This window comes from Alligator mississippiensis, chromosome 5, assembly GCF_030867095.1.
Source record: "Alligator mississippiensis isolate rAllMis1 chromosome 5, rAllMis1, whole genome shotgun sequence".
NCBI lineage: Eukaryota > Metazoa > Chordata > Crocodylia > Alligatoridae > Alligator > Alligator mississippiensis.
The window spans coordinates 24,191,340-24,217,705 of record NC_081828.1 but is presented as its reverse complement, the minus strand read 5'-3'; the positions used below and the strand labels follow the sequence as shown (position 1 = coordinate 24,217,705).

Genomic DNA, 26,366 nt, shown 5'->3' with positions numbered 1-26,366 from the left:
AATGACTCCGTATTCAAATAATTGGCTGCACATGTAACTAATAAGGGTGTACAAAATGGGCCCTATTCGATTTGGATTTGGCCCAAATCAGGGACAGTGATTCAACTAGTTGATCTGGATCACTGTCCCCGATTCGATTTGACCAAATCTGAATCTGAAGATTCGACGCTGATTTAGAGAATCAGCAATTCGGACCTATACACAGCTTTAAGTGATTTTTCTACATACCTCAAGGTACCAAGTGTGGCTCGTGAATGGTGCAATGCTGGAGTGGATGGAGTGTCCCACAGGAGTGCGGGGGGAGCCCCCCCCATGCTTGGTGGCAGACCCAGAAGTGGACTGGAAGTAGTTCCAGTCCACCTGGGAGCGTACGCCCCCTTCCCTGTGTCCCTCCGGCTTGGTGATTGGCCATGGGGGGACCCCAGGTGTTCCCTCAGACCCAGGAGGCACCAGTTGCCGAGGCAGGGGGCACAGGGGGCCCTCCTGTGCTCTCCCCAGTGGACCCAGAAGTGGACTGAAGTGCTTCTGGTCCACTTCTGGGTCTGCTGACAAGCGTGCTGGGGAGCCCCCCCATATTTCTGTGGGACACTCCATCAGCCCCACCATCACAGTATTGAGCTGCCTGCTACCTAGAGGTATGTAGAAAAAACATTTAAAGTTGTGCCTATGTCTGAATCGTTGAATCTTTCCAAATCTCTCTGAATTGAGTCAGAGGGTTCCAATTCGATTTGGAGAGAATAAAGTGTCCTCTGATTCAATACAGATTTGGAGATTCAGCCATTGAATCAGGCTGAATCTCCTCGAAATCAAATCAGGGACCAAAGCTTTGCACAGCCCTAGTAACTAACCATTTGCATGCATGATTGTGACAACTGTGTTTGCAGGAACAAGTGAGATTTTGAGCATAATGCAAAAAAATTAAGCATTGGTTATGAAAGAGCAAGCTTTCCTTTTTGAGGTGATGATAGAAATAAGGCAAATGGGTCATGAAAAACACAGTATTCACCACAAGCATAACCTCAAAACTTAAGATAAAATAAGTGACCATTCTTGGAAATGAATGCAGCTTGGTGAGTCTGATACTTAAAATAGTAAAACAGAAGTCATACAGATTCGGCCTTACATCAAGAACCATGTGTCTCATCTGTTCACTGACAAAAAATCAATAGAAGTATTACATTAAGGTAAAGCAATTTGCTCCATAAATGAATAACTTGCACTCTAGGACTGAAACTGCCCTATTTTTTCAAAATACATCCCACCTGGAGAATCTCCAAGTGCAAATGAGGATAGATATACTGCCCTCACATGTTTTATTAAACAACATCAGAATCCTAGCAGAACAGTAATTTCATACACAGAAGGCAATCTGTAACACAAGCTGACCTGCACTCTCAGACACCCATGAATTACCTACACCATACACAGTGATTGTGCTGTGAGCAGACTAATTAACAATGTCACTTATACAACATGCAGGACATGTTGGTTTTTAGCCAGATACTCTCTCTCCAACCAGAAGTGCCATGCAAGTTCATGCAACATATACGTTTATGACACAGGAAGTTTATGAACAAAGGAAGAAAGAGTCAACCTGCTGTCATAAAAAAACAAAATTCCAAACTCTGCACATCATCCATTCACAGATGCTGATGTTGCAGTTAAGAGTTTAGATGAAGATTTCACAGAGGTACACCTGGCAGAGGACTCTGAAGATAGTCCTCATGGAATTTCTGGCTAGTAGCACTAAGTGAGATGTCACAGAAAAGCCTGTTACAATAAAAAAGCCAGTCCAGTTTGGTAGTAAGGTCTAGAGAAGAGCTTAAATTTTGCCCTTGTGGTCCCTTCTTTAGGTTTCATTATCTATACTGACATGAAAAACAAAACCATTCGTTTCTAAATTCTCATCCCAACCAGTTCATGCCATCAATTGCAGGAAAAAACATATTACAAACAGCAATATTTCTTGTTCTTCCTTGTGGGCTGAAGAGAGGTCAGCACTTCTATACACACCAGCACTTCCATGATATACAGCAAAATGAGTTTCTCCTGGGATGTTTGATTTTTTTTTCCAAGAACCAACTGGATCACCAAATAGGTACCACGTTAAGTTTTCCAAGGAATGTTTCTCATGCTTTGAAATCATCATTTAATTGATCATGTAACCAAAGAAATATGAGGCCACCCATATGTGGTGGCCTGAAACTGAGCAGTGCTAGAGGCCATTCCAAACAGATAAGAATGGTATGTCTGCACTGTGTCAAATGATGTTAAGGTGTCCCAAATGCTACAATGAAAACACTCTGCCCACTTGATCCCACTCCTTTCATAGTGAATACCAAAAAAATATCATGTAGCGTGCCCAAAACTCAGAGCAGCAGTGGCCAGTAGGGCTGTGCGAAGCTTCGGTAGCCAATTCAATTCAGAGGAGGTTTGGCCCAATTCGGCGGCCGAATCTCAAAATCAAATTGTGAGAACCATTAAAAGGAAGCATCTGAATCAATTCAGAAAAGATTCAGAAAGATTCAGAGATTTGGAAGGCAGGCTTGCAGGAGACAGAAACTGAGAAGAGGGAAGGGAAAGATGGGGGGAAGGACTGCTCTGATGCTGACATCTGTAGCTGGCTAGTGACTGATCTTTCCCCGAGTTCCCTTTCAATCACGGTGATCTGGGGGAGGGACATATAAACAACATATAAGGCTATGTGTAAAGTTATCTGTGCCTTTTTTGAGCTGTCTCTCTCTAGGACCAGCAGCATCTGAAAGGCTCTAGCTTGCTATCTAGTCTCTTCGTAGGTAGCTAGTCTCTTTTACTGTGTTTTCCCTGACTGCATATCATCACTGTGCAGGAAAGCACAACATGTATTACAGACATACACACATTTTGCAGCACACCAAACATTATGAAGCGTGCTGGAAAGGCAGGTGCCAGGTCTTCTGGCAGGGGACGGAGAAGGGCCAGAAGGAGAGCTACAAGTCCCCCTACCCCTCCCAAACATAGATGCACCCTCTTTCCTGGCAGTGATGAATCTTCTACTGCTAGTGGGAGCAAGGAGGTGGGAACAGTGTCTGTATCTGCACCACCTCCACTAAAGCCAGTAATAACCACAAGCACCAGCATGACAGTTTCCACCCCAATTTCAGTTCCCAGTGTGAGCCTTCCAGTGCCAGAGGAGGAGCTGGATTTGGAAACAGCAGAGCTGAATGCCATAGCTAAGGAAATTCTGGGGAAGCAGAGGGAATCTGAGTTTGTGTTCCACACCCCTCAAAGTTCCTCTAGAGGCAAGTCTCTTCTGGAAGGCACTTTGGAGGAGGTTGTGGGGGCAGGTGGCTCAGTTCCTCCTGTTGTTGTGCCTCTGCCTAGTGAGGAGGGGGGTAAGGCAGGGTCCCGACCCTCAACCCAGAAGTGGGTGGGTAGTGTAGTGTGAAATCATTTTGAGGTGGCAGATGATCCCAGGTATGCTACCTGCCAGCACTGCTAAAAGCAGATCAGCCGAGGCAAGAAGGTGAAACACTTCACCATCATAGCAATGCTGCTGCATCTCAGGAGGCAGCACCTCCTTGCCCTTGTTCTTCCTCAGCCTGGCACCAGTGGGAGCATGCCCAAAAAGAAGTCCCCCTCTTGCTTCAAAGCCCTGGTTCCCAAGAAGCTGAGGCAGGCCACACTGGACCAGTGGGGGAAAGGTGGAGACAGGGGAATGCATTCCCAAGGTGAGTAAGGTCACCCAGAGCATTGGAGAGATGCTTGCTCTGGATGACCAGCCCTTCTCCTTTGCTGAGCACCCAGGGTTCAGGTGCCTCATGGCACTTGCAGCCCCATCTTACTAAGTATCGGCATGCAACACCTTTAGCAGAACAGTGGTGCCCTCCCCATATGAGGCATGCAGGGAGTACTTGAGGGAGGAGCTGCAGAAAGCAAGGCTGCAGGTAGCTTTGCACTTCACCTTAGACATCTGGAGCACCCAGGGTGGTGATTGTGCCTACCTCTCCTTCACAGGGCACTGGTGCAATGTCAGGCCATTGGTGGGCTCTCCTTCAAGAGGAGATGATGGATAAGTCCCACATGGCAAGGGAGATCATGGTGTCCATAAACGGCATGGTGCAGAAGTGGCTCGTTAGGCAGGACGAGCTCACCCACAGGTTCAAGGTCACCGACAGTAGGGCCAATATGGTGAAGGCCGTGCGTGATGCCAACTTTGTTGGCATCCACTGTGTGGCACACAAGTTCCACCTCATAGTCAGGGATGCCTTGGAGGGGGACAGGGCTCCCAGTGACAGTGCCATCACTACCACTACCAGCCAGCTCATTTCAAAATGCAGGAAGGTGGTGAGCTACTTCCACCATAGCATCAAGGGGGACAAGGTGCTGCAAGACAAATAGGCAGAGCTGAAAATCCTGCAGCACAAAATCATGCACGATGTGGAGACTTGGTGGAATTCCACATACCTGATGTTCGAAAGGGTGGTCAAGCAATAGAAGGCCATCCATGAGATGGCCTTGGTCAAGGAGATTGGGATCAGTGGCCCCCTTAACAAAACAGAGTAGGATACCATCTCCCAGATCTTGGTGGTCCTCAAACCATTCCTCAAGGTCACTGAGAGCCTCAGTGCTGGTGATGCCTTCCCTAGCCAGGTGATCCCCATAGTGAAGGAGCTTGAGAACCAAATGGAGAAGTCCAGGGGATCGATGTTCCTGGCTGGGGCAAGCCACTTTCACCAGAGGTGCAGCCTCAGAAAATGCAAGGACTGCAAACCTCCCTGGTGAAAGGTGGGTAGGGGGTGCCTGATAACCTCCAGCCACCACATGCATGCACAGTCCTAGCTGGGGAAAAGCCAGACCTGTAAGATCTTTGAGAGGCCTGAGGCTTACTGGTTGCAGTGGAGTTGTGAGGGTGAGAACAGTCAAGCAGCTCAAATGTAACCTGAGGTACCCTCGATTGGTCCATGCTGGGGCCCGGACCCAAAGTGCGGTTGAAGGGTCAGAGGCCCACTGCAAGAAATGCTCAGAGCAAGAGGCTCAGGATTCTGACTGGCCTGAAGGTGGGGACAGGGCCTAAGAGGAAGCCAAATGTCCAAGAGACAGGACCACAGCTGGAGGGGGTAAAGGATGCAATGTACGAGGCAAGGGCTGCAGTGTAGGGAGGTATGGAGCTGTGGAATGGGTATCACCCCTAGATAACAGAGGCCTAAGTGGACAGCTTCCCACCTGGGTAACATCTGAATCAGTTTTCCATCAAGGCGTGGCAGGAGAAAGAGGGGTGGGTGGTTGGCCCAGAAACAGGTGGGCGGGCTGAGATCTAACTGGAACCAGGAAGGCCCCATTACAGGCAACCATTCCTGCTGCATTCATTCCGCTCTGCCTTAACACACAAAAGGCAGACAAGATTCTTTGAGTCAATCTGATATCTTTTATTAGACTAACTGAATAGTTGAAGAAATATATCGTAGCAAGCTTTTGGGTTTAAAAACCCTGCATCAGGTTGAGTAAGCATCTGTAGTTGGTGTGTGCTCTTCCTGGATGGAATAAATAGTAAATAAGACAGAGGCTTGTATGCATGCAAGGAAGCCAGTCAGTGAAAATATAAATTGAGGCGTCAGGGGGTGAGAATAAAGCTGGTGGGCAGAGGGTGGGGGGATGTAGCAGGTATAGTGGAGAGGTACCTGAGGAGTCAGATGTCAAGCAGGTTATAGTGTGTTATAAATCCAATGTCTATATTGAGTCCATGAGTTTTTGTATCTAAGAGGTTGATGGAGTGAAGTTCATAGGTTCGTCTGTGAAAAGTGTTTTGTGGCAGGGAGCTGGTGGAAGCAGTTGGATCACTGACAGACAGGCTCACTTGGGTAACTAGGGCCAGCTAGGGGCAAATTAGTCTGCCTGAAACCAGTCAGGGTGGCAAAGTCTGATACCCAAGGACATTTTTCACCAAAAAGATATGCTGATAATCCACTTATGTTCTAAAAGGATACATACAGTCTCATTATAGCATCACACTGGGCACATCTATATGTGCATTAAGGTGCTTTTTCTAATGTACATTAAATTTAGTACCTCCAGTGTGAGGTACAAAAGAAATGTGAATTATGCTTCCTTAATACACAGTAATCAATGTGCATGGTCTTTAAGTGATGTGTAATGTGCAGTAGCCTATTCTACTACGCATTAGTGTAATTGCACTTTTTTACGATGCTTTAATGTGCAGTAAAATAAGCTACTGTACATTAAAGTGAACATGTAAACACGCCCTTTGTTTGACAAAAATCCTTTTGCATTGCTTTGCTATAAACTATATTATACAGATGAAATTAATGAAATAGAATTTTTTTTTATTAGGAAGCATGGAAATAATTTTAACTGAGAAAATATTAGCTTAGATAACAACGTTAAAATCTGTATTTCAAAGGAATATTAAAACCAGGCAAAAGTTAATTTTCTAAGAGGGCCTTAAAATGTCATTGAAAAACAAAGACTCATCATTAAAATGTTTTACAAAGCATGATCTAGAAAGGCACTTAATCCATTTAAGTGATTTCCCTAGGACTTACCTTTTGTGAGTAAGTTAACTAGTTTTGGGGGGGGGGGGGTGTTATTCTTGAATCAGGACATTTATAGGCCCAAAGGCCAAATTCAACAAAAATAATCCTCTGGATTTTATGCCACGCAAAGCTAAAGAAGCTGAATTTCCATGGCTCTACAGACTGCATAAACAAAGAGGATTTTTATTCCTGAATTGACCCTGTCATAAGAGATATTTGTTTCTAATCACAGCTATCAAGCTATCACAAAAAGTAAATATAGACAGTCAAAAAGTTCATGGCTGAATTGATTCAGTCTTCACTAAACTGCATAGACTGAACCAATAAGCAAGCGAACAGACATTCACTTTTATTTCCAGAAATGCATTCACATGCCTACATTGACCCAAGACAGAAGCCAGGGGGTGCTAGAACATGCCTCCCTGCTTAGGTGGAGCAGACAGCTTGGGCCAAGGCCTGCCCATCCTGTGAGAAAAGGTTGCAAGGGAGGTGTAAAGCATCCTGGGATGCTGGGGGACTGTGAGTTAACTTGAATCTGAAGGGGATCTAAGACGGAAGTTCAATAAACCACTTTAACCTAAATCAGTTAAGTCTGATACTAGATCCATCCTGGTTTATCTTAAACTGGTTTCAGCCATTTTGAAATCAGTTTATGTGCACTGAACTTCTGTTATGTTACAAATTTGAACCAGTTTCCGATCACTTATACCAATGTATGTATAATTTCTAACCCCAGAAAGGAAAAATAAAATCATATGTTACACAACAACATATGATTATCTAAAAAATGTATTGTCTGTCAGGGGACTTGATCCTGAATTCTCTTCATGGTAAGGCCCAGGACTCAGACTCGAGAGACCTGCATTCTGCAACTCCATTGACTAATAACCTATTTTGTGACCTAAGACAAATCACTTCTACTCCTCCAGGCATCAGTTTTTCTAGGTGTAACATGCAGGTTCTCTGTTACAATAATGATAGAAAAACTTAAACAGACAGATGATCATTTGAGTAGTAAAGATTTCATAGATTTCATAGACATTAGGGCTGGAAGGGACCTCGGAAGATCATCGAGTCCAGCCCCCCGCCCAAAGGGCAGGACGTCAGCTGGGGTCATAGGATCCCAGCAAGATAAGCATCCAGTTTCATCTTGAAGGTGTTCAATGAAGGCGCTTGAACAACCTCCGGTGGCAGGCTGTTCCAGACCTTGGGGGCTCGGACAGTAAAGAAATTCTTCCTTATGTCCAGCCTGAAACGATCTTGTAGTAGTTTGTGACCATTCGTCCTCGTCATCCCTTGGGGCGCTCTGGTGAACAAACGTTCCCCTAGATACTGGTGGTCACCCCTGATAAACTTGTAGGTGGCCATCAGATCACCCCTGAGCCTGCGCTTTTCCAGGCTAAAGAGCCCCAGGGCTCTCAGCCTGTCATCATAGGGTCTGCTTCCCTGACCTCTGATCATGCGCGTGGCTCTTCTCTGGACTCTCTCAAGCTTCTCCACATCCTTTTTGAATTGTGGAGCCCAAAACTGGACGCAGTACTCCAGCTGCGGCCTCACTAAGGCCGAGTACAGGGGGAGAATGACGTCCCGGGATTTGCTTGAGAAGCATCTATGGATGCAAGCCAGCGTTTTGGTCGCTTTACTAGCCACAGCATCGCATTGCAGGCTCATGTTCATCTTGTGGTCAATGATGACCCCCAAGTCTCTTTCTTCCATAGTGCTAACCAACATAGCACTGCCGAGCCTATAAGGATGCTGCGGGTTTTTTTTCCCAAGGTGGAGAACCTTGCATTTATCGGCGTTGAACACCATCAGATTCTCATCTGCCCACTTGCTGAGCCTGTCCAGGTCAGCCTGGATCATCCGCCTGTCTTCTAGTGTGGATGCTTTGCCCCAAAGTTTGGTGTCATCGGCGAACTTGGCCAGTCCGCTTCTGACTCCAGTGTCCACATCATTAATGAAGATGTTGAACAGTATGGGTCCAAGGACAGAGCCCTGGGGGACCCCACTGGTCACAGGACACCACGATGAGTGACTTCCATCAATTACTACCCTCTGGGTCCGACCCCGGAGCCAATTTTCCAGCCAGTGGATCGTGGGGGACCCAAGGCGACAATTGGCCAGTTTCTCCAAGAGACGATCATGGGACACCAGATTGAAGGCTTTTTTGAAGTCAAGATATATGACATCAATCTCATCTCCCTTGTCCAGGTGATAGGTCACCTGGTCGTAGAAGGAAATGAGATTGGTCAAGCAAGACCTACCCGCAATAAACCCGTGCTGGCTATCCCTTAAGATGTTGGCGTCGGCCAGTCCATTAAGGATGGCCTCCTTAATAAACTTTTCTAAGATCTTCCCCGGGATAGAAGTCAGGCTGATGGGCCTATAGTTAGCCGGATCCACTTTCCTCCCTTTCTTGAAGATAGGCACCACGTTGGCCTTCTTCCAGTCTTCGGGCACTACACCAGAGCGCCAAGAGTTTTCAAAGATCCGCGCTAGAGGCTGGGCTATGATGCTCGCCAGCTCCTTGAGTACCCTGGGGTGAAGATTGTCAGGGCCGGCTGACTTGAAGGTATCCAGCTTCTCAAGATGTTCCTTCACAAAGTCAGCATTAATGGAGGGCAGGGGATCACCCTCACCCGGGCTTCCCGGCCCTGTAGCAGGCACAGGCGTCCCATGGGGCTGATGAAAGACCGACGCAAAGTACCTATTTAATAGGTTGACTTTTTCCTGGGCGTCAGTTGTCAGTTGCCCCATCTGGTTCAGCAGGGGTCCAACGTTGCCCCTGCTTTTCCTCCGGCTCCCCACATATCTGAAAAAGGACTGTTTATTGTCCTTGATGCTCAAAGCTAGCTGGAGTTCAGTTGCAGCCTTGGCTTTCCTGGTCTGCTCCCTACAGGACCGGACCAGTGCAGAATAATCCTCCTTGGAGGTGACTCCCATCCTCCATCCTTTGAAGGCCTTTCTTTTTAGCCTCAGGAGGTCTGCTAGGTCCCTGGAGAGCCAGGGGAGCTGCTGTCCCCTCTTGCTGCCTTTCCTCCGAGATGGAATAGACTTAGTTTGTGCATTGAGGATCGCTCCCTTGAGGAGCAACCACTCTTCTTGAACTCCCCTCTCCCTGTGGTCACAGTCCCTTAGGGCCTCACTGACAAGCCTCCTGAGCTTGTCAAAGTCGGCTTTCCTGAAGTCAAGGACTTGCGTGTTGCTGACTGACTTGCCAGCTTTTTGGCAGATGGTGAAGGTGATCAACTTGTGGTCACTGTCACCCAGCTTCCCATCGATCACTAGGTCACCGACTAGGTCCTCCCCAGTAGCCAGCACCAGGTCGAGCAGCGCTTTGCCTCTCGTTGGCCCATAGACTTCTTGAGTCAGGTAGAGGTCATCCACGCACGAGAGGAAGCTCTGCGACTGCTCAGATTTTGCTGAGCGATCCTCCCATGAGATGTCTGGGTAATTGAAGTCACCCATGACAACCATGGTCCTGGAGCAAGCTGCCTCAGCCAGTTCCTGGGCAAACTCCTGGTCTAGCTCAGGACTTTGGGTGGGAGGTCTGTAATAGACTCCCACCATTGTGTCCCCTGTGCCATGTTCCCCACGGATTTTAACCCAGAGGGTCTCCAGCCGTCCACCCTGGTCGCCAATATCGGCTTGCAGGGACGCATAGCTTTCCTTAACATAGAGAGCTACACCCCCGCCCCTTTTCTCTACACGATCCCTCCTGTACAGGGTATAGCCATCTATCCCCGTGGTCCAGTCATGGGTGGAGTCCCACCAGGTCTCTGTGATCCCTATGACATCATAATTGTTTGTACTGAGCAGGAGGATGAGCTCCTCCTGCTTATTCCCCAAGCTCCTGGCATTTGTGTACAGGCAGGCAAGTGCCCCCTGGGGGGCTCCTTCCTTGCCCACAGATTTTACCAGGGCTGGGGCTGGGGTGGGCTCCCTTGAGTGCCGTGATCCGCTGGCTTTGCAAGGATTGTTCAGCGGGCCAGCAGTGGCGGTCATCCCCCCGTCCCCCAGCGGGCTTAGTTTAAAGCCCGGTGGAGCAGGTCTGCCAGTCTGGCTGAGAAGAGCCTCCTCCCTAGGGGAGAGAGGTGGAGACCATCTCTTCCCAGCAGCTCGCTGCCTCTCTCGCCAAAGAGCGGGCTGTGGTCATGAAAGCCAAAGCCTTCCTGACGACACCAGCACCGCAGTCTTTGGTTGACCACATAGATCCTCCTGTCCCTTCTCAGCCCATAGCCTGAGACTGGGAGGATCGACGAGAACACCACCTGTGCCCCCAGACCCTTAAGCCCCGCTCCCAAATCCCTGTAGCGCCTCATGACCTGGCTGGGAGTGCTCCGAGCCGTGTCATTGGTGCCCACATGAATAAGGAGCATGGGATAGTGGTCTGTGGGTTTGAGGAGCTTGGGGATCCTCTCTGCAATGTCCCGGATGCGGGACCCTGGGAAGCAGCAGACTTGTCGGGCTAAGGGGTCGGGGTGGCAGATTGGCCCCTCTGTCCCCCTCAGGAGGGAGTCTCCCACAACAAACACCTTACGTTTTGTCTTGGGGAGAGCAGGGGCGGGAGTTGCAGTTAGGCCCATGTTGCCTGTGGGGGCCGGCAACTCAGCAGGCTCTGCTGGGGCAGCAAGAGGTGCATACCTGTTGCTCAGTTCTGGTGGGGGAGGGGCCTTGGTGCAGCGGGCCTTAAAGTTGTCTTCACTGATGCTTTTGTAAGATTAGGCATGTGAATTCTGGAAGAGGCAGATATCAGAGAACTATGTAGTATGCAAAAGCACTACAACATCCTGATCTCACACACTTTGCTATTACTTACTTACAGGACCTAAGTTCAGCATACAGAAATAAACTGAACATTATGCAATTTTTTTGTGAGGCTCATATGGTGCTGTAACAGGGAGGCCTTCTCAGGGCTGATTTTCCTGTGGCCCGCCTACCTGTTTCTGGGCTAACTGCCTGCCTTCTCGCCCGCCATGCCTTGTTGTTAATTGATGTTAATAAAGTGGGAGGTTGCCCATTTCTTGCCCCGATGCCAGGAGGCGCTATCTGAGGCTCCGTTCCTCCCCTACACCACAGCCCAAGCCTCACAGATGGCATCCAGATGTTATCAATATCACTGGCCCCACTCTGCGCCCAAGAACCCTACTAGTTGAACCCCACTTAGATCCCTCCATTCAGGCAGCCTATTCTGCCTTCATTCCCAGCTGCATAGCTCCCTGAGCTGCTCCCCCTTATGGGTGTTGTTCCTCGCCCAGGACCTTTGGCTACTAGCCCTGACCCACCTCCAGGCCAGTCAGAACCCCAGACCCGCAACTCTTGGGCCTTCCTCATGGTGGGCCCCTGGCCCTTTGACCCTTCCAGTCCTGGTCCCAGCATTGACCAGTCAGGGGATTTTCAGACAGATTCTTGAGTCTATGGCTTTACACTCTCTTTCCAGACCCTACAAGGAGGTAACCTACCCGGCTGTGGGAGCTAAGTTTAAGGTGCCCCAACCCACCTTTCACTGGGGTGGTAACTGGCCTGGCATTTCCTGGGGGCTCCCACACCACTGAGTGCAGTTTTACGTCATGCCCAGGATCAGGAGGCTCCTAACTATACCCTACAGCTCCTCCCTTACCTCCAGACCAGCAGCCCTGCAGCCAGGCGATGTTGTTGCCTGGCCTCCTAGCAGCAAAATGCCCTGTTTATATGGGCAGCCCTGAATCTAAAATGGCTGCCCTAATCAGGCACCTGCCAGCTGCTGTCTTCTAGCCCTTAAAATGGCAGGCACAAACAGTGCCCTGCCACAGGTGCCAACATGTTAAGAACTGCATAATAATTAGAAAGAAATCACAAGTGCAAACAGCACTGTTACATCATTTTTAACCGTCCAGAAACAAAAGAGAAAAGATGCTGTTGCCATGCCATAAAGCAAAAAGAAGTCACATGTTGTCTTTACAGAATGAAGAGTCCAAAACAACTGTTTCTTATTTATTCAGGTTTCATGCATAAGTAGCAGTTTACATCACTGAAACAATAGTACACTTGAAGGTGTGGACAGGGGCTGGACCATTTATTATTATTATTTATTCTTATATGTCTGCTCCTATTTAGCTCCAGTAAGTGAAGCTGAACCATGATGACTTAAAGTATGAAAAGAAATTCTCAAATTTCCACAACTAGAAATCTTTCTGGGAGAGGAAGCTGTGCAAGCATTCAGCCTGCAGTCAGTCCCACTCCCCATGCCTTCCCCAGACTGGGGTCACCCAGAGGCCAGAGGGAAGGGAGAGAGCAGTGCAGCAATGCTGTCCCCCACAACCCCAACCCATTCCCCAGGTTGGAATCACCACAGTCTGAGAAACAGTGTGAATGGAGCAGCAAACAGCTGCTCTTTCCCTCCTTGCCCACAATTCACCCTGTGCCTTCTCCAAAAAGTTGCTGGTCTTGGCAAGGCTTGTGGGTGGCCATGACAGCTCAATTCCATTAATGGAAGGAGCTGAGCTGCATGGAAATGCCCCACCTTCCCCCAATCAGAGTCCTCTAGTCTGAGGAAGACATATGGGAAGCTGCTACTTGACTCTTCCTGATCACAGGGGAGTCTAGCAGAAATGTGCAGGCCTTCCTCGTCACAAAAGAAACTCTCCTGCAGGGGAGATCTTCTTTCTCTGAGAGGGAGCATATTTCCTCCAGGAGAAATTGAATGAAAGCTTATATGCTTCTAGTTTCTACTGGGAGAGTGGCAATTCTCCTGGGAGAAAATAATGCCTATATGTGGCCTTAGCCTCTGAATTAAACAGTTATTCCCAGATGTGAATCCAGGGATTTACAAAGGGGAGTAGGGGAGCAGTGAACAGTGCAGCAGGAGTGGCTATACACCCCACCCCAGCCTTCATCCTCTCCCCACAACTTGGGTGGGCAAACTGCATCATAGTAGCAGTAGCCAGGGACTTCAAATCTTCCAATTCCCCCCCAGCTCAGAGACACATCCCCTCCCTTCCCCTTTTCCCACTTGCCACTATCCCTGCTGTCCTGAGGGCAAGAGGAGCTCCAGAACCACTTCAATCAGGCTGCACAGGGGCTGGGCTCAGCCTGGGACTGCAGCAGAAGTAGCAGGTTCACCCTCCCTGTGCCTGCTCCTGGGCTAGTAGGTAACACCTAGAGTAACCAGGCAAGGAGGAGAAACCTTCCCTCCTGCTGCTGCTGTCCCAGGATGAGCTCAACCTCCGTGCAACCTGGCAGGAGCAGCTCTGGAGCTCCCTTCAATCCCAAGAAAGTGAAGTCAGTGTCAGCAGCAGACAAAGAAGTGGGGAATGGGAAGGGCAGGAATGGGACTCTGAGCATGGTGGGAAAGGGAGATTGGGGGGAATTCCAACCTTCAGGGACTTAAAGTGCCTGGCTGCTGCTCCTGCTGCGTGGTTAGAAAGGGGTATGCAATCATACAATCATACAACTGCACCCACTCTGGATCCTCCTCTAGTTATTCCCCATCTTATCTTTTACCAACTGTGGGAGGGAAGCCACTCCAGGTCCAGCAATGTATAACAGGAGACCCCCCCAACTGACCAGGGACCCTGCAAACAGGGACAGGAAACAGGGTAAGCACTTTGCAGGCAGTTTGCTGGTCAGTTCACAGGTCAATTTGCCCCCCACATCCCTTTGAGGGGAAAGCCTTTCAGCTTGGTGTGAGGAAGCAGGAAAAAAAGAACCCTGGGGCCAAGGAACAGTAAACAGGCCAGCTTTCAGGTGAGTTCACTAGGGAAGGTGTGCTTGGAAGTAGGTCAGTAAGAGAGAAGAGGCAGATTAAGAGATCCAGGTAAATGGCTGGAGGACATTGCAATGCCAGAGCCACTGCCTCTGCTTGCACCTATGAGGTTTCTGTCCAGGCAGGACCTTTCACCATCGAGGCTTCCACCCAGGTCCAGGTTTAGCACTGTGGGGACTCTGGCTTGCAGTTTCCTTCCAGTGATGGCCAGGTGGGGCAGTGCTTGCAGTGCCTCCTTGTGGTGTCTCTCAGGGAACAGGTGAGAGAGCAACAGGAGGAGGTGGTGAGGCTCCAAAGCATCCTCTACCATGAGGAGCTCATCAATTCAATGCTGGAGGAGATCTTTAGGATTGTGATAGAAGGACTGCCAGAGGCAGCACTAGAGAAAGGAGAGGACATGGACTGCCAGGAAGGTGCAAGCTGGAAGCTTGTGACCTCTGGCAGCAAGCAGAAATCTTCATCTCCACCAGCAACAGTTCTTCTGGAGAACAGATATGGAGCCCTAGCAACAGGGGGAGAAGAGCGTGTTACCACTGGATCCCCTGGGAAGCCACTCTGAGGGGGCGAGGAGTCCAGGAGAGCTGGCTTCCCTTTAAAGAAGCCTTACTGAGAGTGCAGGAGCAAACCATCCCAATGTGCAGGAAGATTAGCAAGTATGGCAGAAGACCAGCTTGGCTTAGCAGGAAACTCCTCAGTAAATTAAATCACAAAACAGAATCTTATAAGAAGTGGAAACTTGGACAAACAACTACGGAGGAGTATATCAGCATTGCTCGGGCATGCAGAGGTGAAGTCAGGAAGGTAAAAGCGCAATTGGAGTTGCAGCTAGCAAGGGATGTGAAGGGTAACTGGAAGGGTTTCTACAAGTATGTCGATAACAAAAGGAAGACTGGGGAAAGTGTGGGTCCCTTACTGAATGAGGAAGGCTACTTAGTGACAGAGGATGCAGAAAAGGCTGAAGTGCTCAATGCCTTTTTCACCTCAGTCTTCACTGGCAAGTTCAGCCCCCAGACTACTGCACCTGGCAGCACAGTTTGGGGAGGAGATGAGCAGGCCGTGGTGAAAGAACATGTTACAAACTATTTAGAAAAGCTGGACATATATAAGTCCATTGGGCCAGATGCAATGCACCTGAGGGTGCTGAGGGAGTTGGCCGCTGGCCATCATCTTTGAAAACTCATGGCGATCAGGAGAGGTCCTGGATGATTGGAAAAGGGCAAATACAGTGCCCATTTTTAAGGAAGAGGAATAGGAGGAACTACAGACTGGTCGGCCTCACCTCAGTGCCTGGAAAAATCATGGAGCAGGTCTTCAAGGAATCCAGTTCTAAGCACCTGGAGGAGAAGAAGGTGATTAAAAACAGTCAGCATGGATTTGCCAAGGGCAAGTCATGCCTGACCAAACTGATTGCCTTCTATAATGAGAGGATTGGCTCTATGGATTTGGGGAGACTAGTGGATGTAGTATACCTTGATTTTAGCAAGGCTTTTGATACAGTCTTCCACAACATTCTTGCAGACAAACTAAGGAAATACAGGATGGATGAATGGACTGTAAGGTGGATAGAAAACTGGCTGAAGCATCAAGCTCAGAGGGTAGTAATCAATGGCTCCATGTCTGGTTGGCAGCTGGTATCAATGGTGTGCCCCAGGGGCTGGTGCTGGGATCTGGTTTTGTTTAATATCTCTATCAATGACCTGGAAGATGGCATAGAGTACACCCTCAGCAAGTCTCCAGATGACACCAAGTTGGGGGGAATAGTAGATACGCTGGAGGTTAGGGCTAGGATTCAGAGTAACCTAGACAAATTGGAGGATTGGGCCAAAAGATATCTCATGAGGTTCAACAAGGACAAGTGCAAAGTCCTGCAACAATCCCCTGCACCGGTACAAGCTGGGGACCAACCGGCTGGGCAGCAGCTCTGCAGAGAAGGATCTGGGGGTTACAGTGGACAATAAGCTGAATAGGAGCCAGCAGTGGGCCCTTGTTGCCAAGAAGGCTAATGGCATACTGGACTGCATTAGTAGAAGTGTTACCAACAGGTCAAGGGAAGTGATTATTCCCCTGTATTCACCATTGGTGAGGCCACATCTGGAGTACTGTGTTCAGTTATGGGCCCTCACTACAGAAAGGATATGGACAAATTGGAGGGTCCAGCAGACGGCAAAAAAAATGGTGAGAGAGCTGGGGAACATGACTTCTGAGAAGAGGCTGAGGGAACTGGATTTATTTAGTCTAGAGAAGAGAAGACTGAGAGGGGATTTAATAGCAGCCTTTGACTAACTGAAGGGAGATTTGAAAAAGGCTGGAGCTAGGCAGTTCTCAGTGGCAGCAGATGACAGAACAAGGAGTAACAGTTTCAAGTTGCAGGAAGGGAAGTTTAGGTTAGATTTTAGGAAGAATTTTCTCACTAGGAGATTAGTTAAACACTAGAACAAGCTACCCAGAGAGGTTGTGGATTTTCCATCCTTGGAGGTTTTTAAGACCTGCCTAGAAAAAGCCTTGGCTGGGATGATCTAATTGAGAATTGTCCTGCTTTGAGCAGGGGGTTGGACTAAATGACCTCCTGTGGTTCCTTCCTACCCTAATTTTCTATTATTCTAAAATATTATAGTTATTCATTTGCCCACACCTTAACTTAGAGTAATATATAAAAAAAGGAAAGGGTGTTGAATATTTTGCCTGGTCCCTGATCCTTCAGTTTTTGAGGATAAGCAGAATTAGTTTACAGCTGCTGGAGGTCTGAAGGTCTGGATATGAATAATTCTCTGTCTAACTAGTGTCCTGAGCCATCCCCACTGTGAACAAAACACTGTTATTTATATATTGCCCATTACTGCAGCATCTGGGTTCCATGCAGAGTTAAAAAAATCATAGAAAGCTTCATGCAGTGTGATAGCACAGCACATCAGAGTCTATATAGACTCTGTCAGATGGTTTATAGCATCACTGTTAGCAGTAGCATTTTTCTGCTGCTGCTACTCTGGCAGCTACTGCTGCAGCTTCAACATTTCCTTCTGTCTCACTGTTTGAAAATGCATGGAAAGAAAATAGCCATATGGAGCTCTGACCCCAGCCCAGGAGGCTACCAGAAATGAAGCCCCAGGACCAAATGCTAAGGCATGGTATTGATTTCACAGTTTCTACTTACTGGCACAGCATCACCTGCCATTCTTCTATAAGACTCCACCAGTCAGCTTCCTTCTCTCCTGTTTATAATTAAAAAAATAATAAAAGGAAATTAGTTTGGGGCTTTGGTTGTCAGTTGACAGCTGTTCACCTTTAACCAGAGATCCCGCTTGTTCTTTTACTCTTTCACATGATTCTGTTAGTGTTTGGATAGCTGCTCTTTTCCGGCTCTAAACAAACCCTTTTGCATTTCCTTTGCCAGTTCTTCTTCCCTAAATAAACAGAGAAAATCACTTGGAGAACATTTTATTTATTTTGAAAAGACGACACAGAAAAGCAAGTATCTCATTCAGAAGACTATCCCAGTTAGATATTGTTAATCAATTTCTCTGATTTTTTATTTGTTTTCAACTTTACAACCTTTATTAGAGGTTCAGATCAGTGAGATGAATGGGTAAAAATATGGACAGTTTTCAAAAGGGTCTTATCACATCTGCAATTTTAGATGGAAACAATCCATAAAATAGTGATTTTGATAACATTTCTGATACTATTTGCTTCCAGTCAAGTCAGAAACATATTGCTGTAGGGAAGTTTCAGTACTTCACAAACTTGGGGTGTTTCAATATTAAAATATTCAGTCAGAAGTAAGTAAGGTTCGATTTCCAAAACTGCTGGACACTCGCATCTCCAGTTAACTTCAATAAGGAGCTTTGTGTGTGTGTCACTCTTAAAAGAAAAAAATCAAACTCCATGTTTCTCAGCTGACCACTCAAAAACCAAAGCCTGCCAGATATAGGGTCAATTGAAAATGTGGATCTGATCCTTACAACAAACACCAAGTAAATATCAGAACTGACCACATGAAAGACTGCTGTTTTTTCAGTGTTTCATCAGATCAATAATAGGTGGATAGGAAAAGACATTTTGCAATGAGCATGTTCCCTATGATTTTCGGTTTGGAAAATCAAGCAAACCATCCAATTCCTTAGGCTACGCAAATGTAAGCCCAGGCAACAAAATCCTGAAAAAGTTTCTCCAGATCTTATCCAACATTCAAGTTCACACCATTTTAATATTATTCCCTAGCTTTTGCATAACCACCTCCCACAACCGTTTTCTGAGATTATGGCATTCATCCAGCACCTCTCTAAGGTAACATCCCTTTTAAAGTAACATACTTGCAGGATGGACATGTTCTTTACTGCAGCATTCCCTAGTATAGCAAGGAGGTGATATAGACATGCCCTAAAGGTCGGCCTTATATTTATTAGCAATGGCCTCTATCCAGACTTAGAACAGTTTTTTTGACAAGAGAGCTCTTCCATTACGGTAGTAATTGTCCCCCTTTGAGTCATTGCCATAGGAAGCAATAGAGATAAAAGCCATGTCCAGATAAGCGCAGTTGTGTAGTATGTGGCACCACATACCACGTGTTCCATTGTTCTCTGTGCTGCAAGGGAGCAGTATGAAGGGGTTTTTTGACCCCTGGATATACAGGGGTCAAAAAAAAACATGGAAAAAGTGGAGTAAAGCATGTGGCAGCAGCATCCGCAGCCCAAAGCCAGAGCCTGCACAGCCAGAGCCACACTCCACTGCCGGCCAGGCTTCACATGGCAGGACTTCCACTGCTGCAGCCCCAGGAGGCCCCCAGGACCCCAGGTAAGGCTGCTGGGGCCCGCCCAGTACTGGCCCCAGCCTCCCCTACCCCACCCATGCACCAGAGCATGCATGGCACAAGCGTTCACCAGGGACAACTAGCAGCGGCACAAGGTGCACTGCCACTAGTTGTCCCTGGGAACCAAACGTCCACACATGTCTGGACGTGGCCAAAGAGTCTTTCTGTATAAACTATAGAATAATAGTTCAAAATGTGGAGAGTTCTAAAGGGTATCATTAAACTATACAACCTTTTTTATCAATTTCCCAATGCACCTATAGTGCCCGTATCAAAGAAAGTTAAACATCACCACATACTGAGCACATAAAGTGCCTGATATGTAGTTTAAACTGTATCACTTTAGAATAGCCAGCTGTTGATAGCCAACTCATTTCAACCAGCTAGAATTCTCATTTATTTTTAGACTTGGCTGTCAAGGTAAGAATAATACCACTTCCACCTGATTAATGGCTATAAAAATGGCTGTTGTTCAACCCATCATTACTAAAGTAATTTGAATCCCCACCCAAAAACCCAGGAAAACTCAGTACACTCTCCTCTGCATGCACTTAACAGGCACAACCCTCCTATTCACTAGCACTCCAAGACTGTATGCAAAAAAATGAATCCTTATTAGGAGATAAGGAGCACTCAAACTCAGGCAGGAAACACAGCAGCAGAACACATACAGGAAAGTATATAGTAAAAGACCCTGTGCCTGACAATTTCCAGTCACTCTAGCAGCAGTCCCTTCCCACCCACTGCTGAGAATAACCAAAGGTGGAAGAGCCCTTTGGCCATAACATTTTGTCCATCAGCTAACCCCAATCCCAGTTTGACTCAGCAAACAGAACTATAGGCCAAGTTACAAGGTCTGCTTCCAGTCTCAAGAGAGATGCTTGTCTGGTCCAACTGGGAGGTATCACTACCTAATCCAACTTTATTTATTAAGCAGCTGGTTAGAACAGGTATGATCACTATCATATATCATCTCTTACAGCAAAATCCTCCAGGGAAGGGAATTAAGAACACTGAAGACTCTTGAGGAAGAGTCTTGAAAAATGAAAAAGTAAATGCTGGAAAATGTTCAAAGGGAACTCTCTTTTTAAGGGGAGGGCAATTATTTCAGGCAGAAGGCCGCTTACTGAGTTTTGGCAAGCTGTTGAGGTCACCATAGGTAGCCCCACCCCTTGACAGGAGCTCTGCCCCCTGGTCGCCATCTTGTGACTCCCCTAACCTTTGCCACCAAAAGTCCCTCCCCTTGCCCCAGGAAATACTCCTTTCAGCAAGATGTTTTGCCACCTCATAACCAGAAAAATATCAAATTATATTCTAAAAATAGAACATCTACAACATTCACTAATTAGGTTTCAAAAATATTTTTTTCCTGATTTACATGTGTTTGTTTAGTGTACATAGAAGTGATTGCACAATAGCTTAAAATGAAGTCTTATTCTTGTATATTGTGGGGGCATACAGGGTGGGTATAGGTTTGTGGGGGGCTGTTGGTGTGTGGGTATGTGGGGTGTGGGGGAGGGTGTAGGGATGTGGTGTGTGAGTGGGTATGGGGTTTGTGGGGAAAGAGGGTGTGGGGGTCTGCATGTATGGTAGTGTGAGGGGGGCTGTGGGTGCATGTTTATGGTGGAGTGTGCATGTGGGACTCACCCTACAAACTCATACACACACACATGCACACACGCAAACACTCACATACACTCTGTCCCTCTCTCACTGTACACACACATACACTTTGTCCCTCCCTCACTGCACACACATGCTCACACACACACACACACACACACACACACACTGTCTCTCCCTCCCTCATCGCGCGCACACACACACACACACACACACACACACAAAGTCTGTCCCTCGTTGTGTATGCACACACGTGCATGCACACCCACACTGTGTCTTCCTCCCTCATTACACACACACACACACACACACACACACACTCTCCCCCTCCTGCTCCTGGCCCTGGGGTACCAGCACAGGCCTGTGCTCCTGCACTTCAGTGATGCAGCCAGGAGCCACATGGTGCTGGACTGAAAGTGGCAGCAGGCAGAGGCTTCCAGTTGGGGGGGGGAAGGGGATGGGGGGGCCAAAGCCAGACCTAGATGGCCTTGCTGCTGAGTCTAGCCAGCTTTCCCTGGGTCTACTGACCCATGATCCTGTTACCTTTGATAGGCAGCCAGGAGCAGATTTCTAGGGCCCCACAGGCCAAATGGGCTAGTGGGCCTGATCCAGCCTGCAGACCATATTTTGCCCACCCTTACTCTATCTCCATCTCAAGTCTCTCTGAGAATCTAATATTCCCCCAAATCCAAGCTCATGTCTAATTCTATTGAATTCAAGTGCTATTAGTGCAGGTGTGGGCAATAATTTCAGGCTGCTTAACAAGTTTGGTGAGCTGTCAGGGGCTGCACAGGTAGCCCCACCCCTTGACTGTTGCCCCGCCCCCTGGTCACCACATTGGGACCAGAAGTCCTGCCCCATAGCCCCTGACCTTTGCCACTGGAAGTCCCTCCCCTTGCTGCCCACCCCAATACTAGTTTTCAGAGGGGAGACTGCCATCTTAGAACCAGAAAAAAAAAATCATACACTAGAAGTCAAACACCTACTATAATATATTTACATTTTATTACAAAAAATATTTGGTATGATTTATGATTGTTGACTGTATATAGAAGGGATTATATAATGACTCAAAAATAAAGTGTCACTCTTTTATACTGTGTGAGTGTGGTGGGTGTATAGGAGAGTGTAGGGGGCTTGTGAGAGGGTGTGGCTGTGTAGGGAGGAATAGGCAATGTTGAGATGTATATATATGTCAGGGGAGATTGTGGGGGCAGCATGTAGGTGTGTGGGGTGTGACAGAGGGCAGGGTGGTAGGGGTCCCCCACACACTCTCCCCATGGCATACAGCCCCTGTTGCCCAGCAGCAGCAGCAGGCGGGGAGGTCAGGGAACTTGTGCTCAGTGCAGGCGCCTGGTGGGGCACAGCTCTGGCCAGTGCTGCACAGGAGAAGGGAGCAAAGCCTGCCCTATTGACAGGGTTCTGTGCCGCATGCCTGCAGCTCCAGCAGTCATAGAGGAGGAAGCCACAGACTGGAGCCTGTTGCCTCCCCGACTCCCTGCTGTGCAGGACCCCACACTCCACTGGGAGTGGAGGGAGCCTCACCCTGTTTCCCTGTGGTGTCCAGCATGGGGCTTCTCCACTGTGAGTACACAGCTGTAGGCATGTAGCGCAGAGCCCCTGGAATAGAAGTGGCCAGGCAGGCTATGCAGGAGTGTGCTGCCATGTCAATAGCATAGGCACTGCGCCACATGCCTGTAGCTCTGGACTTGCACCAACGAAGCCCCACACTGGACACTGTGGGAAAGCAGGGAGCAGGGCTCCCTCCACTGCCAGCAGAGTGCAGGGACCTGCACAGCAAGGAACAGGGCAGGCAGCAGGCTCCAGCATGGGGTTTCCCCCTCTGTGAGAGCTGGAACTGCAGGTGCGTGGCACAGAGCCCCAGCAATAGGGTGGGATCTGCTCCCTCCATGGCATGCAGTGCTGGCCAGAGTCATGCCCTAATGGGCACCTGTGCCAGTCACAAGCACCCTGACCCCTCTGCCTGCTGCTGCTGCCAAGCAAGGGGGGTTGCTTGCCATGGGAGGAGTGTGTGGAGGGTCCCTACACCCCCCACCTTCATACCCTGCCTGGCTGAGGTCTGCACTCCTGCTGCCCCTCTGGGTGCAGGCTCTGCGCTGCACTCCCACTTCCATCAAGCTACAACTCCACCCCTTCACCAGCCCTGCACTTCCTTACCTGCTGCCCCCAGCAAGCAGGTTCTGGCTGCAGAAGGAGCCTCACCTGGAGCTGCTAGCTGGGCAGAGCCCTTCTGCCCAAGAGGGTGGGAGCGAGGCCCAATAGGGTATGTTGGGGGGGTGTACACATAGGCGCCTCACTCCAACCCTTGTGGGCAGACGGGCTGGGCAGGGTACAATTCATTGGGGGTGGGGGGGTGCTGTGGGCCAGATAAAAGTGCCTGGAGGACCAGATCTGGGCCGCAGGCCGTATTCTGCCCACCCCTGTATTAATGGAATTGTGGGTATTTATCCTATGGAAATGAAGCTTTCTATTGCAGTGCTTTTCTCATTTCACTAATAGAGGGAGTAGAAAGCTTTCTTATGGCCATAGAGTTCACACTGCTCTGTAGTTTTGACCTGAAATACCTAAAGTGAAGTAATAGTTCCATTGTAATCAATAGCAAAATTTCCCTGACTACAGGACCTTTCCTGTTTGTTCTGCCAAGCAGTAAATATATGAGTTTTCTTATCTCATACATGATCTAGATTTTTTTCATTGGCTAGTTTTACGCTAATTTGGAATATGGCAAAATCGTTTGTGTGATTTCCAAATAATCATGTATCACTTTTTTTTTGTAATGCAGCAATAAAGTTAAGTGGAGTTGCAGACACTCCGGAGGTAGGGCTTGGATCCAGAATGACCTCAATAGATTGGGATAATGGTCCACAGTCAGGTGAAGTTCAACAAGGATAAGTGCAAAGTCCTGCACTTGGGACAGAATAATTGCATGTACAAAAAAAGACCAGGGAAAGATTGGCCCTGCTGCAGTACTGCAGAGAAGGACCTGGGGGTTACAGAGGACCATAAGATGAATGTGAGCCAAAAGTTGCTCTTGTTACCAAAAAAGCCAATAGCATCCTGGGTTGTATTAACAAGAAAGAATGTCACTTCCAAATCAAGGGAAATGACTCTTCTGTTCTATTCAGCACTGATGAGACCTCACCTGGAGTACAGTATCCAGTTTTGGGCCCCATGTTTCAAGAAAGATGTGGACAGTTTGCAAAGGGTCTAGCACAGAGTAACAAAAATTATTAGAGGTATAGAAAGCATGATTTTTCAAGACAGGCTGTAACAACTAGGGAAATTTAGCCTGGAGAAGAGAAGACAGAGGGAGATTTGATAATAGCCTTCAAGTACCAGAAGGGTGATTATAAAGAAATGAAGAGAGACTTTTCTCTGTGGTCATACAGGACAGAACTAGGAGCAGTAGCCTCAAGCTGCAGCAGAGGACATTTAGTTCAGAGATTACAAGGATCTTTCTCATTATCGGAGTTGTCAAGCATTGGAATGGACTACTAGAGAACTTGTGGAATCTCTAGCCCTGGCGATTTCCAAGAGCAGGTTGGACAAACACTTGGCTGAGGTGGTTTAATCTGGGGTAAACCTGCCTGTATACATCCTAAGAATTTGCATTCAATGGACTTGTACTTATTTCTATCTGTTGAGAATCTGGCCAAAGATTTCAAAATTTATTTTCCATTTAGTTTCAAATGCAAGTCAACAACCCCTGCCATTCTAGATACCTCAGATTAAAATTTCTTGTTTGAAGATTTCCCTGTGTAAATTAAAATATGCCAAGCTTTTATTAACTCCTGTATCCTGTCTGAAGAGTTTTGGGGGAAAAATTGTTTAGTGTCATCTTACCATCTTTTAGCAATGTCTTCTATTTGTCCTGACAACTGTTTGCAAAGAATTCACATTCTGCCAACTTTAATCTAGTTCTATTATATAAAAGCGACTTCATAATAATGCATAACGCAAAAAGGAGACGTGGGCCCAGCCATTCCTTTCATAATAAACTGCTAATTAAAACAATGAATTGAAAAGTTTTCCAAATAGACAGAGAACAATTTTATTCATGGGTTCTTAAAAGAACTCAGTCAAGTGCCAAAGACAAGGAAAGCTGGTCTGTATATTTGTGAGCAGTATTTAAAGCAGATGAGTAGAATCTGAGAAGCTCATTACCAAGTACCGGTGCATATGAATTTTCAAATTGAAATGTATAAACCAGATCCTCAGCTGGTGCAAACTGGCACATGACCCACTAAAGTAAATGAATTTTTTATGGTCTCTTTTAAGAGTATGGGCAGAGCTGGAGAGAAAATGGATTTTTCTGTTGCAGGAAACTTTGAAATTTAAAAAAAAAATCATCCCAACTAGAAACAAAGTTAAAAAAATCTTAATCTTTTTAGAAATAATATTTTAAAGATTTTTATGTTAACTGTTTATATTTCAAAAGAAAAACAATCTGTTTTCTAAATATTGAAATGGAATAATTTGACGTTTTAACAAAAAATTGTTATGCACAACCTCGTTAAAAGGGAAATGATTTCATGGGGAGGGGAGATCAGTCTGGTCATATTGGCATTTTCTAATAGAAAACTGTTTTTCTGAAAAAAATTGACCAGCTGTCTAATGTGACCACAATATTTCTCTATTTAATACAGCAAGTGTTCTTGCTAATAATTTACATTTGAAGGATCGATTTTTGTCAGCGTGCATAAAGTAAAACCTAACAGTTGGTCAAAGTATGCTTTTCTATATCTTTAAATAAGCTATTAATATTAATATTAATATATATATATATATTTAAAATAATTTAAGGAGACTGCAGGCCACACAACTGTTCTTGGGCACCATGAGAAAACTGAAGGCACTAGCAATTAAGCAATAAACTCTTAGGTTTTATCAATTTGGGCCTTGTGGTGACAAAGTATTTTATTATATTCATTATCTCTAACATTTCTTTTATTCCTTCCTAGGGTTACAGATAGCCTCCATTAATGTATATTTGCACTGGTATACCTGATTACTTCTCTTTATTCTTTACTAAAAGTTACAAAGAACTACATTTATTTTAATCATACTTTCAGTTCAGGAAATATTTGCCACTTTTTTCTTAAAAGAAATCTCTTCCTAGCCACAATAACAATAGCTTTATTTCTTTATATGACAGTTAAAATAGCAGAAGCTTGCAGCTTAAGGTTTGAAGGGGGGAGGGCATAAGGCTGCCCATTAAATTATTGCTCACCATGATCATGCAAATTAATGATGACCTGTTCAACATCCAGATGCTTTCACCTCCATGCTGTCAAACTGTGAAAGGAAGATTCTTTGGTTAGTACTGCTGGGGAAGTTCTGTGACTACTATAACTGGGGAAGTCCCAGCTTTAGGGAAGCTATGTAATTTTGAAGCAATTGACAGGAGGAGCCCAGTTGTATTATGGAGGCACAGGACAAATGATCTTTTCATCTGGATGCTTTGCAGGCCTTTCAAAGGTAAGCCTCTGGTCTTTCTATTGGTGGCCAGACCCTGCCCCTTGCAAAGGAAGAATATGGAGGAAACTTATTGAGAATTCTTAGAATTTCCCAGCCCAAGGGACATCCATATAGAAAAGCATGAAGGCTTTAGTAATTATTACTATTCTATCTGCTCCTT

The 26,366-nt window shown here is 46.9% G+C and overlaps 1 long non-coding RNA gene across 1 annotated transcript in view; it reads right to left on the bottom strand.

Moving 5' to 3' along the window:
- Positions 1-13,532: 13,532 nt before the first annotated feature.
- The window catches only part of LOC109283577 (uncharacterized), a 61,762-nt gene continuing 48,928 nt past the window's right edge, over positions 13,533-26,366 (bottom strand). Inside the window, exons 4-6 of the long non-coding RNA XR_002090800.2 lie at positions 17,429-17,486; positions 15,557-15,611; positions 13,533-14,779 (exon numbers count right to left, since the gene is read on the bottom strand). This is a non-coding gene — a long non-coding RNA (uncharacterized LOC109283577). The remainder of the gene's footprint in view (positions 14,780-15,556; positions 15,612-17,428; positions 17,487-26,366) is intronic.